The following is a 15,715-nucleotide window of genomic DNA, read 5'->3' as shown; positions in this document are numbered from 1 at the left end:
TTTGCAACCTAATTGTTTATTTAACTTCTAGCTATTTTCTTCCTCAAGGTTGTTAGTACTTTTTAAATCCTGTTTCCATCCTGGCAAATTAATTATGTGATTATTCATTGGTTCCCAAGGACCAAGTTTTAAAAGGCTATTCAAAAAACAATGAAACAACTAAAAATCAATATATATGTTGAAAGAAAGGAAACAAAGTAAACTACTATCCCACCAGCTTACTAGAAAAATTATTTTTTCCATATTCCTTTTTAGCCTCCACCCACATATAAGTGCTTGTCTTTTCTTCTGTCCCTAAGATTTTAGCAACCTGCAATGACGCTCACAAATGATGCTTTTGTTGTCGTTTCCTTTACTTTCCTTTCCATCTTTTCCCTTTTCTTCCTTAATCGTTTCAGGTTGCTGTCTTCTCCATTTACCATTAGTCTAAACGCCCTAAAGTTAAGAATTTTGTAGGCAGTAAGCCCTTACTGAAAGATTGGCTCAAACCTCTCATAAAATGGTTTTTGTAGCCTTCCTAGCTTCTAAAAAATGTCATTTCAAATATAATAACTTTCATCTGAGTTTAAGTTTGGCTGGAATCCAGAGAAGAAGCATAAATGGGCTTCCACCTAGTCTTCCACATCTGAATTTACTTCTCCTGAGTGGCACTTTTTATCCTGCTCTTTCCACATGGCACATGCTTACTTCTCTTCTTTGGAGTCTGAATATATTCCATGACAAGACAGAACAAGATTTTTTTCTCCCTTCTTACCCTATGTCTTTTTCACGTAAACATTAAACTCTCCACATCTCCAACTAGCAAAAACAAAATAAATAAAGCTTAGGGTAGGGGATGGGACAGAAATATCGATAACCCAGAAGGAAAGGACAGACAGGAAGCAGGGGTGTCAGCAGATATACTGGAATAAAGAAAAGATAATAGACACCTCAGAGAGCTGAGGACTTTGAAGAGTCTGTCAGAATAATTCTGTGAGTAGCCTCAAGAAAGGAAAAGTAGAGCCAGCAGTACCTATGGAGGAACAGTATCTAAATACTAACTGGAACAGTGTAAATCTCCAAATCTCACCTTGAAGGAGGCTACTATAGCTCATAAAAGGTAATTGAGCCTGAAGTAAAGACCAATTTTTCACATTATTCCTGATTCTCATTTTTAGAATCAGAATTTACTACTCCATTCTTCTGATATTGAGAACTTGGCAGCAGAAATGACCTTTGCCAAGTCTTCAACATTACACACAATTGAGAAGATATGGGGATTGGAGACGTGATAGGAAGGACCACCATCTAGTAATACAAGAACCATGGATTCAAGTCATTAAATGAGATGAAAAGCACTTTGTAAACTCTCAAATGTTATCAATATTATGTATTAACATTATTACTCCTTATCTGTGCATCTTCACAATCCAGTCACCCATCTGGAACCTGTCAACCTCTAAGTCACTGCCTCTCAATCTTTTTTGACCTCCTTACTCCTGTATACTCTGAGAATTAGTGAGGACCCCTAAGAGCTTCTGTGCATGTTGATTTTATATACATATGTGTGTGTATGTGTATATAAATTTACTATATTTCAAGTTAAAACAAACTTCATAACTATTTATATTTTTAGCTTAGTTTAAAATAAAAATAATTTCATTACATGTTAGTATAAACAACATCCTTTTTTGAAGAATACTTTCCAATGTCCCATAACAATTTGAAAAATGTGACATTGCTTTATATTTGTAAAAATCATTTTGGTAACTGAATTAATAGAAGACAGCAGGATTCTGAAACCTGCTTCTGCATTCAATCTCTTGTGATATCATATGTCCTATAGCCTCTGGAAAATTATACTATATGCTCATGAGAAAATAAGATTCTAGAACAAATAGTGGCTTACCATTATTATGAAAATTGTTTTTATCTCATGAATTTCTGAAAATGCCTGGGGGATCCATACTTCAAGAATCTCTGCCCAACTTCATTGTAGTTCTCAGATCAGCCCAAATTTTCAACAAAGCACATAACTTAGTTGTTCTCCCTTCCTCTTCAGTGGTAACATAGCACAATGAGGAGGTTAATCCTTGACAGAGAAAATTAAATTATAATTTAAAAAAAAATCTGTCCCCTAAATCTTAAAAATTATCATGTAACCATTTGAGGAGTATAACAAAAACAACTAATGCAAAGCAACTATAGGTATTTTTATATACCTTATTTTGTGTCAACGTCATAAGAATCCTGGTCCACGAGTAAAGCAGGCTATATACTTATGCCCATTTTAGTTATCAGAAAAATGAAAGCCCTTTTTCCTTCAAGGAAAAGTGGCTTGTACAAGTACAACGTATATTTGCATCTAGTTAAATGTAAAGGGCCAAATGGCTTGAATATTGTGCTACCTGTTAGTATTGCTCAACAAGTTGACAAACAAGAGTTAAGAAATCTAGTTTATAACTTGGGTTCTGTCTAAGATTTGGCATTGGACTTCTCAGAATCTCTCCTTATAGGAGTAGAGGTGGGTGTCAAAGTAAAATTGTTTCATGCCAAATTTTACAATATTTTTTTTAAAAATGATCAATTTTGACTCAGTTATTTATCCCCCAGCTCTCTGAAAAAGTAACTCAGTGGATTTATTTTTATTGTTTTGCTGGCCTTATTTTCAACCTTTTTTAACTTTTATTTTAGGTTCAAGGTACATGTGCAGGTTCATTATATAGCTGAACTTGTGTCATGGGGGTTTGTTGTCAGAGTTTTTTGTTTCCCAGATAGGAAGCCTAGTACCTAATGGTTATTTTTCCTGCTTCTCTCCCTCCTCCTCACCTCTGCTCTCAAGAAATCCCCAGTGTCTGTTGGTCTCCTCCTTGTGTCCATGTGTTCTCAACATTTAATTCCCTCTTATAAATGAGAACATGTGGTATTTGGTTATCTGTTCCTATGTTAGTCAGCTAAGGGTCATAGCCTCCAGCTCTATCAGTTTGTGGCTCTTCAGTACAGTCTATGAAGACTCACCCTGCCAGTTTGACAAACTGGGGGAGAAATCACTGGTTAGATGATCAGTCACTTGGTGTTCCTGAGACAAAAGAAAAACAAGCAGTAAAATTTCACACTAACTTCTCTTTGGTGAATACAGAAGTAAATGAGAATAAGCAAGTTCAAGATGGAATTTATGATGAGGCAAAGTCGGTTAGTGCTCCCGGAAACTCACCTGAATTCTCACATGAAGGGTTTTAGGGACTGAACTAAGCCTTCTAATTATCTTTAGACTGAATCATATTAGAAATTGAGCTCTACTGCCCCTCGTGCAAGGCTCTCTGGCTGAAAGATGCTTTGGGAGGAGTGTTTAACCCTTCAGGGCCTGTAAGGTTCTACTTTGGGCAGATTGACATTTAGCAGCAAAAATCTCACATAAATACTCTGGGTCTCTTCCTTATGCATATGGGCTATATGTGATTGGTCTCCCCGCTCCACCAAAAAAGTTAGATATAATACTTATGTACTTACACTAAAATAAGACTGATTGCTACTTTGGCTCACTCATAATATCATCTCATCACCTCGTACAGAAACATTTCAAGTCTTGTTTCATGTTAACTTTTATGTCTAAAGTTTTAAAAAATCTCTCACTAGTATTTCATTTTGTAGGTTCTAAATGCACAACAAATTGAGCAGGGAAAGTACAGAAATCTATATCTTCCAAGAAATCTCCTAAAACTCTTAGAACATTATTTTTTATCAGAGGCAATATTGAGATCTTCACTTTTCCTAACCAGATTCCAAGGCTACCTTCTGATCTGTTTGCTTGCCTAGTCAAATCATTCCCTCCAACATAAAATGGTTTATCCTTTTTTCCCACTGCTAAATCTCTTGCTTGACTCCTCAGCAATGCAGTTCTGAATGAGAAAACTTCATCTCCTTTTTGACTTGACACACCAAATCTTCTGAGTACTACTCATACATTCATTTCCACTGCTGACCTGGTTAGGCCATGATGCTCTATTGCTGACTTTAATGCCTGGTGCCTGATTACCTTGCAGATCAAATTAATGATTGCAATTTCAGTGTGAAATTACAGTACTCATCTCTCAGGATTTATTTCAGGTAATAATACTAGGATTTCTTTTTAATTAGTTAGGACATATTTCTAAGTACTGCTATTAAATATTTGATATATTTTAGATAAAATATATAAATATATATCAAAACATCAAGAAAAACATAATTTGTATTTAAATGCATAAATTTATTTATGTACATTAACCTAAAGGATAACATTTATCCTTATGTCATAAGGAGATACAAGTATTAAAGAGTCTTTACAATGATAAAATAAGCCATTTTCTGTTCTCTGGTGCTGGTGCTTCCTATGACTTTGATCCTTTCTGCAACCAGGTTATTCTGATTCTGTAGTCTCTGATAGAGCTAGTCTTATTTCTTGGGTAACTTTCTGTTCTGTTCAGTGACCTTAAATGAAGCTTCGAACACCACCACATCTGGGAATTGCAATTTTGATTTTTCTGCTCACCAGTCCAGGAAGAATGGTCCTGCCCACAGTGAAATGAATCACCTCCCTGTAGAGACAAAAGCAGATATCAGAAAGTCCTTTCTGCCTGTATCATGGTGGGTGGGGGTCAGGCTACATGAACAGAAAATTGACAGGATGTAGGATAATGAGCTCCAAAAACCAGGAAGTAAAGGACACCTGGGAGGGCTGAGGCTGTCAGAGATTCAGGGGTGATACTGCAGATGTATAAGCTGCTGAAGGGTATATTTCATAAAGGTTCTATCCCCACAACAATGCTCATGTTTTGGTACTTTATAAACCATGATACGCCAGAAGACCCTAAAACCGAAAACAGATATTTTAATCATGAAATCAAAGCTGAAATAATAATTCAAGTCTTTTCTACCCTACCAGTCAGAGTGAACTCTAAATTTTGTGAGGATAAAACATATCACACATTTCCCTCTTTCAGGCAAAAGATGCTCCATTAACTATGAATGAATTGATGCTAGCTAAATCTAGGCAAGATAATAGGATACATTTTGCTATTGTTTCAGGTAGTATGAACCATATGTGGGAAAGCACAGAGTCATGACATAATATATTTAAGGAATTATAAGTAGCCAAAATTGCAGACCAATGGTTCCTTTTTGATGACTGGTAGTAGAATAACTGGGGAAGAAAAAGAAATAAATCATGAGGATTAAACTTGGGAAATGATAATATATTTTGAAAGCTTCTGAGAGCTAATTAAGAACTTTAATCTGGACAGGAAGATTGGAGGACTGGCATTTTATCAGATGTACATGATTTATAAAGTTCATTTTGTTAGCAGCATAGGGAATAGAATGGGGTAAAACTGGACGGAGGGAGGTTATTGCAATATCCAAGAGAAAAGCAGGAAAGCCTCCATGTAAGCCAACTATGGTAAAAAGGTAGATGAGACTCAAAATAAGTATCAAACAGGAGGTAAAAACACCAGAACCTAGCAGAGCAGTGACAGCAGTAAAGAGAGGATTATAAGGTAAGATGATTTTCAGGCTTCTGATCTGGGAAAGAATGCATAGTAATATTTTTCACTAAAGTAAGAGCAATCAATAGAGTTACATGTATCTTGAGAGGTAGAATAATTTGTGAACACAATGATAGCTATAACTTAATGAGCATTTATTTGGTATCTGGCAGCATGCTACATACAAAACTGTTTTAGCAAAATATAAGCACAGATGGGGGTAAGGAATCCCTTTTTCTTAGCAGGCCCTGCAAAATTATTCATTCTTTTTAAAAGGCAAATAGTGAAAAGTCAAAACTCAAGAAAAAGAACATTAGAAATGCGTTTCATCAGAGTTTCTTTACTTTTAAACAAAGATAACATCAAATAATGGTGAATTCTTGAATTGTTGCAAAGGCCAACACAGAATGAAGGGTCCCCATGCCCACAGTCCCCTCAACTCCACTACCCACGTGGGTATTATAAGGAGTGCTTGGAAATACATCCTCCCACAGTCAATTGCTGCTCCTTGGTGGTAAGCCCACCTTTTTTTGATAAAGCCTGAGAAGACTGACAGTTATTAATATCCAATTACAACTTTCCTTTATTCAGTTACTGCTCTTTAAAATCAGTTCTTTCTCTATCCTATTATAGATGTAACACAAGGCATCAAGAACATAGAAGTTATTCTAACATAGTGAACTCTACAAAGACTATATGAGATATGGCAACTTTCTTCCCTGTACTTTTAAATTTCACATATATATATATGTGTATATATATATATATATATATATATATATATATATATATATATACATATTCTCATGGGAATCTAACACATATGTTTTGCAGAACAGTGTTCTCCCAGTGAAAGTCACAAGTCCACCTCATCACAGAACTAGGACAACTGTTATGTGGTTAAGGACCTAGAATTTCTTCTCCTCTTAAGATGGGTTTATCCAGAGGTTTCCTTACACACAGATATAATTTAATCTTCTATGAAGTAGCTGTTGACACCTACATTCTGTAAGTCTGAAAGCTAACAAAGACAATACATTGTCCAACCTCACATAGCTACTAAATATTAGATATGAAGTTCAAGCCTGGTCTGAAGCCCTTCCACCCCACTCCCTATCAGTTCAACAATGAAACTGTTGAAATGGAAAGTTTTATGAGACAGAGTAGCGATGTGCTGTAAACAGTTGAATGTAAGTCCAGAGCTTCAGATCAGTGACACAGATCTGGGTTTATCAGTTCAGAATATAATGGGTAAAGATAGGGAATTGTACAATATTGCCAGAGACAGTAGGGAATAATATTATGTTTACAAGTAAATTTTTGTGTGCAACAAAATAGTTCATTTTAGTTTCACATCACAACCATCATTGAAGGGACAGAGTAAGCAGTTTATCTTCCATGATGTTCGCTATACAAACTACATAACGAACCAAATACCTATTTCAATAAAAGTGGCCTACTTTTCTAGTCTCAATTTTGTAATCAAAATGAGTCAGTTCTTTCATTTTGTTTCTTTTATTTGAGGGCTCTGAGTTCAGTACAAAAGTCACGTTCTTTTATTCATGCAAATTAAACACAAAATTATTATATCTAAAATATGCTCATACATAAATATTGAATGTTATAGCATTTTGTGAGAACTGTAACAGAAAGATAAATCAAGGTGGTGTATTTATATAATAGTTTTTAGACAAATGCAATGTATTAATAGGACATTAATGATAACAGTCTTCCTGGTCACTATATAGTTAAATGAAATTCACTTTTTTCTTGTTTTATGATATTCTATATTACCCTAATTATTTAGTCTACTACTATTGAAGGAGAGTCATAATTTTTACGTCTAGCCATAACACACAATGCTATGACGTGATTTTTGTGTGTGTTCTTACATAAAATCATTTTACATTCTGGTACTAGTAACTAGAGAATAATTTCTTCCAAGTGGGATTTCTGCGTCAAAGAGTATGTAAAATTTCATTTAAATAAAATTGCCATTTTACTTTCATATAATATTTTAGCTAGTTAGCCCTCAACGAATAATGTAATGGAGTACCAACACCTTTGTCTCTTTTCTTTTTGATCAGAATGCTTTATTTAAATATTTGTCAACCAAATGAACAGGTGAAAATGGCAACATTGATTTGCTTGCATTGTTATTTTATTTTCCTTATGATGTAGCCAGAATACTTGATAATGGCCATTTTGATTTTTTTATGTGTATTATATGCTATGTGACCATTTATCTATGGGAATCTGGATAAAGGAGTTTTTTTCTTCCATTTAACAATTTATAAGGCTTTTCACATAACTGAAAAGTGTACAGTGATTCGTTTTTTATGTGTATTGCAAATAGTCTCCCAAATACTTGTCTTTTAGTTTTACATTTTTATTGTATTGTTCTTGTGGATATGTGTCTGTATAAAATATACATGTATTTGCTATTGAAACTAGAGATCCATAGGTATTTTCTAAGTTGGCAACTTATATTAGTACTTATTAAATGAATAATTCTTTTTTCAAATTATGTATTTTTCCAAATTATGTATATTCATATTACATGAATTTACTTTTAGTAATTGTGATATATTTTAAAACTTCATATAGAATAAGAAAGCAATTTCTCTTAAACTTTTGCCATTCTCAGATTTTCTTCTAAATTTTTTGCCCACTGAATAATAAAAAATTATTTTGTAAGATTTTTGTTCATTTTTTTCATTTTGATTGCCATTTAAATTATTAATATATGAAATTTACCTTTAAAATTCAACATAACATTTTGTGATGTCTATTTACACATAGCTTTTGTACTTCAATAAGATCCTAGATCTGAAATTTTCACTCTAAATTATTCATTTTTATTTTGCATTGTTTTCAGTATTATACCAGTATTTTGGTTTCAGTTATATTTTGAATAGATTGTTGCTAAATTTATACTGTACACTTAGTCAACTAATTATTTAATTCTATCTTGTCTCCTCAGGTCTCTCATGCTTCTAAGACAGATAAAAGTCTATTCTTTAAAATGTAAGTACATTGTCAGCATTTATATATATAACTTCAAATTCTTGTCTTGTTTCATTAGTTAGCTCTTTCAAAATGGTGTTAAATGAAAATACTGACAGAAAATTTACATCCAAATTTAGTGGAAATAAACTTATTATTTCATCTGTTAATTCGCTCTACCATTTTCTAGTTGAAATGGTCTTTAACACATTTGTTTCCATCTATGCCTACTTTTTTTTTTTAGACGGAGTTTCGCTCTTGTTACCCAGGCTGGAGTGCAATGGCATGATCTTGGCTCACCGCAACCTCCGCCTCCTGTGTTCAGGCAATTCTCCTGCCTCAGCCTCCTGAGTAGCTGGGATTACAGGCATGTGCCACCATGCCCAGCTAATTTTTTGTATTTTTAGTAGAGACGGGGTTTCACAATGGTGACCAGGATGGTCTCGATCTCTTGACCTCGTGATCCACTCACCTCGGCCTCCCGAAGTGCTGGGATTTATGCCTATTTTTTTATTGCATTTTAGGTTTTGGGGTACATGCGAAGAACATGCAAGTTTGTTGCATAGGTACACACATGGCAATGTGATTTGCTGCCTTCCTCCCCTTCACCTATATCTGGAATTTCTCCCCATGCTCTCCCCATCTTCCCACTCCCTGCTGTCCCTCCCCTATTTCCCCCATACAGACCCCAGTGTGCAATACTCTCCTCCCTGTGTCCATGTGTTCTCATTGTTCAATACCCACCTATGAGTGAGAACATGTGGTGTTGGATTTTCTGTTCTTGTGTCAGTTTGCTGAGAATGATGGTTTCCAAGTTCATCCATGTCCCTACAAAGGACATGAACTCATTGTTTTTTATGGCTGCATAGTATTCCATGGTGTATGTATGCCACATTTTCCCTGTCCAGTCTATCATCAACAGGCATTTGGGTTGGTTCCAGGTCTTTGCTCTTGTAAACAGTGATGCAATGAACATTCGAGTGCATGTGTCCTTACAGGAGAATGATTTATAATCCTTTGGATATATACCCAGTAATGGGATTGCTGGTTCAAATGGAATTTCTATTTCTAGGTCCTTGAGGAATTGCCACACTGTCTTCCACAATGGTTGAACCAATTTACACTCCCACCAACAGTGTAAAAGTGTTCCTATTTCACCACATCCTCTCCAGCATCTGTTGTCTCCAGATTTTTTAATGATCACCATTCTAATTGGCATGAGATGGTCTCTCAATGTAGTTTAGATTTGCATTTTTCTAATGACCAGTGATGATGACCATTTTTTCATATGTTTGTTTGCCTCATGTATGTCTTCTTTTGTAAAGTGTCTGCTCATATCCTTTGCCCACTTTTGAATAGGCTTGTTTTTTTGTTTTTTTTTGTGGGTTTTTTTTGTGTTTTTTTTTTTTTTTTTTTGTAAATCTATTATAGTTCTTTGTAGATTCTGGGTATCAGCCATCTGTCAGATGGGTAGACTGCAAAAAATTTTCCCATTCTGTTGGTTGCCAATTCACTCTAATGACTGTTTCTTTTGCTGTGCAGAAGCTGTGGAGTTTGATTAGGTCCCATTTGTCTATGTTGGCTTTTGTTGCCAATTCTTTTGGTGTTTTGGTCATGAAGTCCCTGCCTATGCCTATGTCCTGAATGGTTTTGCCTAGATTTTCTTCTGGGTTTTTATGGTGTTAGGTCTTATGTTTACATCTTTAATCCATCTGGAGTTAATTTTAGTGTAAGGTATCAGGAAGGGGTCCAGTTTCTGCTTTCTGCACATGGGTAGCCAGTTTTCCCAATGCCGTTTATTAAACAGGGAATCCTTTCCCCATTGCTTGTTTTTGTCAGGTTTGTCAAAGATCAGATGATTTTAGATATGTGGTGTTGCCTCCGAGGCCTCTGTTCTGTCCCATTGGTCTATATCTCTGTTTTGGTACCAGTACCATGCTATTTTGATTACTGTAGCCTTGTAGTATAGTTTGAAGTTTGGTAGTGTGATGCCTCAAGCTTTGTTCTTTTTGCTTAGAATTGACTTAGCTATGCAGGTTCTATTTAGTTCCATATGAAGTTTAAGGTGGTTTTCTCCAGTTCTGTGAAGAAAGTAGCTTTCTACTTCATGTGGGTAGCTTGATGGGGATAGCATTGAATCTGTAAATTACTTTTGGCAGTATGGCCATTTTCATGATATTGATTCTTCCTAACTATGAGCATGGAATGTTTCTTCATCTGTTTGTGTCCTCTCTTATTTTATTGATCAGTGGTTTGTAGTTCTCCTTGAAGAGGTCCTTTACGTTCCTTGTTAGTTGTATTCCTAGGTATTTTATTATCTTTGTAGCAATTGTGAATGGTAGTTCATTAAGTTTGTTATTGTTGTATGGGAATGCTTGTGATTTTTGCACATTGATTTTATATCCTGAGACTTTGCTGAAGTTGCTTATCAGTTTCAGGAGATTTTGGGCTGAGACAATGGGGTCTCCTAGATATACAATCATGTTGTCTGCAAATAGAGACAATATGGCTTCCTCCTTTCCTATTTGAATACCCTTTATTTCTTTTTCTAGCCTGATTGCTCTGGCTAGATCTTTCAGTACTATATTGAATAGGAGTGGTGAGAGAGGGCATCCTTGTCTAGTGCCAGATTTCAAAGGGAATGCTTCCAGTTTTTGTCCATTCAGTATGATATTGGCTGTTGGTTTGTCATAAATAGCTTTTTTTATTTTGAGATACGTTCCATCAATACCTAGTTTATTGATGGTTTTTAGCATAAAGGGCTGTTGAATTTTATCAGGGCTTTCTCTGCATCAATTGAGATAATCATGTGTTTTTTGTCTTTTGTTCTGTTTATGTGGTGAATTACGTTTATAGACTTGCATATGTTGAACCAGCCTTGCATCCCCGGGATGAAGCCTACTTGATCATGGTGGATAAGCTTTTCGATATGCTGTTGCAATCAGTTTGCCAGTATTTTATTGAAGATTTTTGCATCTATGTTCATCATAGATATTGGCCTTAAGTTTTCTTTTCTTGCTGAGTCTCTGCCGGGTTTTGGTATCAGGATGATGTTGGTCTCATAAAATGATTTGTGAAGGATTCCCTTTTTTTGGATTGTTTGTAATAGTTTCAGAAGGAATGGAACCAGCTCCTCTTTGTATGTCTGGCAGAATTCGGCTGTGACTCCATCTGGACCTGGGCTTTTTTTGGGTGGTGGGCTCTTAATTGCTGCCTCAACTTCTGCCCTTCTTATTGGTCTATTCAGGGTTTCAGCTTCTTCCAACTTTAGGCTTGGGAGGGTATAAGCATCCAGGAATGTATCCATATCTTCCAGGTTTACTAGTCTATGTGCATAGAGTTTGTAATAATCTCTGATGGTGGTTGGTATTTCTGTCGAACCTGTGGTGATATCCCCTTTATCAGTTTTTATTACATCTATTTGATTATTCTCTTTTCTTTTTTATTAATCTGGGTAGTGATCTGTCTATTTTGTTAATCTTTTCAAAAAACAAGCTCCTGAATTTCCTGATTGTTTGAAGGGTTTTTTTGTGTCTGTATCTCCTTCAGTTCTGCTCTGATGTTAGTTAATTCTTGCCTTCTGCTAGGCTTTAAGTTTTTTTGATCTTGCTCCTCTAGCTCTTTCAATTTTGATGATAGGGTGTCAATTTTAGGTCTTTCCTTGCTTCTCATATGGGCATTTATTGCTATGTATTTTCCTCTAGACACTGCTTTAAATGTGTCCCAGAGATTCCGGTATGTTGTTTCTTCATTCTTGTTGGTTTTGAGGAACATCTTTATTTCTGCCTTTATTTCATTGTTCATCCAGTCAACATTCAAGAGCCAGTTGTTCAATTTCCATGAAGCTGTACAGTTCTGAGTTAGTTTCTGAATCCTGAGTTCTAACTTGATTGCACTGTGGTCTCAGAGGCTGTTTATTATGATTTCCATTCTTCTGCATTTGCTGAGGAGTGATTTACTTCCAATTATGTGGTCAATTTTAGAGTAGATGTGATGTGGTGATGAGAAGAATATATATTCTCTGTATTTGGAGTGGAGGGGTTCTGTAAATGTCTATTAGGTTTGCTTGGTCCAGGCTTGAGTTCAAGTCCTGGGTATCCTTGTTAATGTTCTGTCTCGTTGATCTGTCCAATATTGACAATGTTGTGTTAAATTCTTCCACTATTATTGTGTGGGAATCTAAGTCTCTTTGTAAGTCATTAAGAACTTGCTTTATGTATCTGGGTGCTCCTGTATTGGGTGCGTATGTATTTTGGATCATTAGCTCTTCTTGTTGCATTGATCCTTTTACCATTATGTAATATCCTCCCCTTTGTCTCTTTTGATCTTTGTTAGTTTTAAGTCTATTTTATCAGAGATGAGAATTGCAACTTCTGCTTTTTTTTTTTTTTTTTTTTTTTGCTTTTTATTTGCTTGGTAAATCTTCCTCCATCCCTTTATTTTGAGCCTTTGTGTATCCTTGCATGTGAGATGGGTTTTGGCTTTTTATCCAATTTGCCAGTCTGTGTCTTTTAATTGGGGCATTTAGCCCATTTACATTTAGAGTTAATATTGTTATGTATGAGTTTCTTCATTGTGTTGATGCTCTGTACCATTTGGTATGTTTTTGAGGAGGCTGGTACTCGTTGTTCCTTTCTATGTTTAGTGCTTCTTTCAGGAGCTCTTGTAAAGCAGGCCTGGTGGTGATGAAATCCGTGAGTACTTGCTTCATCTATACCTATTATTTTTAAAAGAAGTTTTATTGTAACTTTTGCTAAATATTAAATGCTATTTAAGCTTTTATTGTTGGTTTTATGAATTGATGGAGTTTATGGTCTTAAATGTTTTTTCATTTTAAAAAAATCTTAGTGTTAGTATATTAATTTTTTAATATACTACTATATTCAATTTATCATTATCTAATTTTTAATTCTAGCATGATATTTATAAGATTACTTAATCTATAGTTTTTTTCTATTATTATTTCAAGTTTTATACAAGGATATAACAGCTCTTATATAAACAAAATTGGTACTTTTTAAAATTCATATGAACTGGGATAATATTTATAAAGAAGGTATCTGTGAAAGTTAGACAAGTTTTGTGATCAAACCATGTGAACATGGGAGTTTTAAAAATTATGTCTTTTTTACCAGCTCCTCTATGATTACTACACTCTTTAAATCAATTTCATTTGTTTATATATTGTGATAAAACTACTGTTTACTCTAGATATTAAACTAATACTGAAAATTACACATAAAATTTTAATCTTTTCTATATTTATGTCTTTTATCAAGTTTAAATATTTTAATTTTTAACTTTATCTTTTCTTTCTTTCATCAGAATCATCAAAAATTTCTCAATTTTATCACCCTGTTCAAATAACCATGTTTTGATTTTATTTATCCTTTCTTCTTCTTATTTTTGTTTCACAATTTCAACTTTATGCAATCCTTTCTCCCGCTTTGTTTCATTGTGTTTACTTATTCTCTGGGTTTTAAGTTAATTGCAATCTTAAACCTTTTTTTTTTTTTTTTTTTTTTTGTAATTATAAGGGTTCTGAAGAACATGCATTTTCCTCTAGGTACAACTTTAGTGTCACGCAGTAATTTCTCTTCATTATTCCTAAATAATTTTCAGGTTTATTTTTTATCCTCAGCTTTGATTCAGAGATTATTTAGAATATATTTTTTCCATGCTCTTAAGGTTTATTATTTTTATCATAAGGAACCAGTAAGTCACTGAGTTATTCATTTATTTATTCAACAATAGAATTTAAGACTCATCATTAGGCAATGCTACTATCTACTTTTGTTACATTATTTTTTGGTTCACCACATGACCAATATTTTGAAAACTTCCTATGCCCTGAAAAGAATGTACAGTTTCTCTTTGAACTTTATAAATTTTTGGATTTTTTTGTGCATTGCTATATTTGTATTGACTGGAAAAGTACCTGAATATTGTTGATGCTCAAGAAATATTTTTTAAAATATTAATTCCTGATCTTTATTATGTTAATCAAGTGCTTCACCTCCCTCCTTATCCATCATATTTGGCCTGACAAACTTAAAAACATGGATAGTAAAATCATTCAACATAATTTTTAATCATCAATTTCTCCATGTAACTCTAAAATTTTCCTTTTTTCATGAATTTCTCCACTGTCTACATACACTGGGTGCATAAATGTATTTCTTATATCACATTTTTAAGATTTTAATTAAATAAAACATCAATTTTTATTTTCTTTACATATGCAGTTATTGAGTCACATTTCAGTTTTAATATTTCCATTTTGCTTTTATTCTGACTATGACAAAGGTTTTTCTACCCTTTATTTTGAACATTTTTTGGTCAATTTATTTATCATTCTTGTAAAAATATTATATGTTTTTGTTTTTTACTCTCCTACCACTTTTACACTGCCTTTCTGTTTGGAAATTTGGCTGTTATTCCCATTCTTTTTAAAAGAATAACTTAAGCTAATATTTTTACTTCAAATAGCTGTTTTAGATATTTCATAAAATAAATGCTTTACCACCCAATATGTTATAGCACATGGAATAGTGTGGTTCATTAAAAGACTAATGAATAAATCACTCATTCATTCACTCCACAATACATATTCAGGACTAACCACAACACAATGCTACAAAGCTAGATCTAGATACTAAAAACATAACATTTAGAAATTAACTGTTAGTGAGGCATGGTAGTGAACACCTGTAGTCCCAGCTACTTGGAAGCTGAGGCAGGAGGATTGCTTTGGCCCAGAAGTCTCAGTCCAACCTGTACAATATAGTGAGACCCTGTAGCTAAAAATAATTTTTAAGTCTCTTGCTTACTTCCTAGAAAAGAAACAGAATTAAGCATGAAGTAAATTTTAGTATATTAAAAATGATAGTTTATCAAAGAATGTTTATAAACATATTACAGAAGATCTGAAAACAAATTATTTCTAAGAGATTGCATGCAAAAAAAATGACATTAGAATAGATGAATGAGATTTGATATGATAAACCACTGGGGTAGATAAGCCAGGTTTTACCAAATATTAGGGATCTAAAAGAAGGCACCAGACTGAGTTTAGAAGCGAGTTTGAGTTCATGAAGAGAAGTAGGAGAAAAGCTATAGAATAAAGGGAGACAGGTCACAAAGATTTAAACACATAGGCTGCCTTGATATCAATTTCCTCTTACCTTTTAAATGACTTTTGGATCTTT

At 34.1% G+C, this 15,715-nt stretch overlaps 1 long non-coding RNA gene across 1 annotated transcript in view; it reads left to right on the top strand.

Annotated features, from left to right (window-relative positions):
* Window positions 1–8,528, top strand: part of LOC144579246 (uncharacterized) — a 68,125-nt gene extending 59,597 nt beyond the window's left edge. Inside the window, exon 3 of the long non-coding RNA XR_013526424.1 lies at window positions 8,485–8,528. This is a non-coding gene — a long non-coding RNA (uncharacterized LOC144579246). The remainder of the gene's footprint in view (window positions 1–8,484) is intronic.
* Window positions 8,529–15,715: the final 7,187 nt, after the last annotated feature.

This window comes from Callithrix jacchus, chromosome 1, assembly GCF_049354715.1.
Source record: "Callithrix jacchus isolate 240 chromosome 1, calJac240_pri, whole genome shotgun sequence".
Taxonomy (NCBI): Eukaryota; Metazoa; Chordata; class Mammalia; order Primates; family Cebidae; genus Callithrix; species Callithrix jacchus.
The sequence above is the reverse complement of the archived record's forward strand: the minus strand, read 5'-3'. Positions and strand labels throughout refer to the sequence as shown.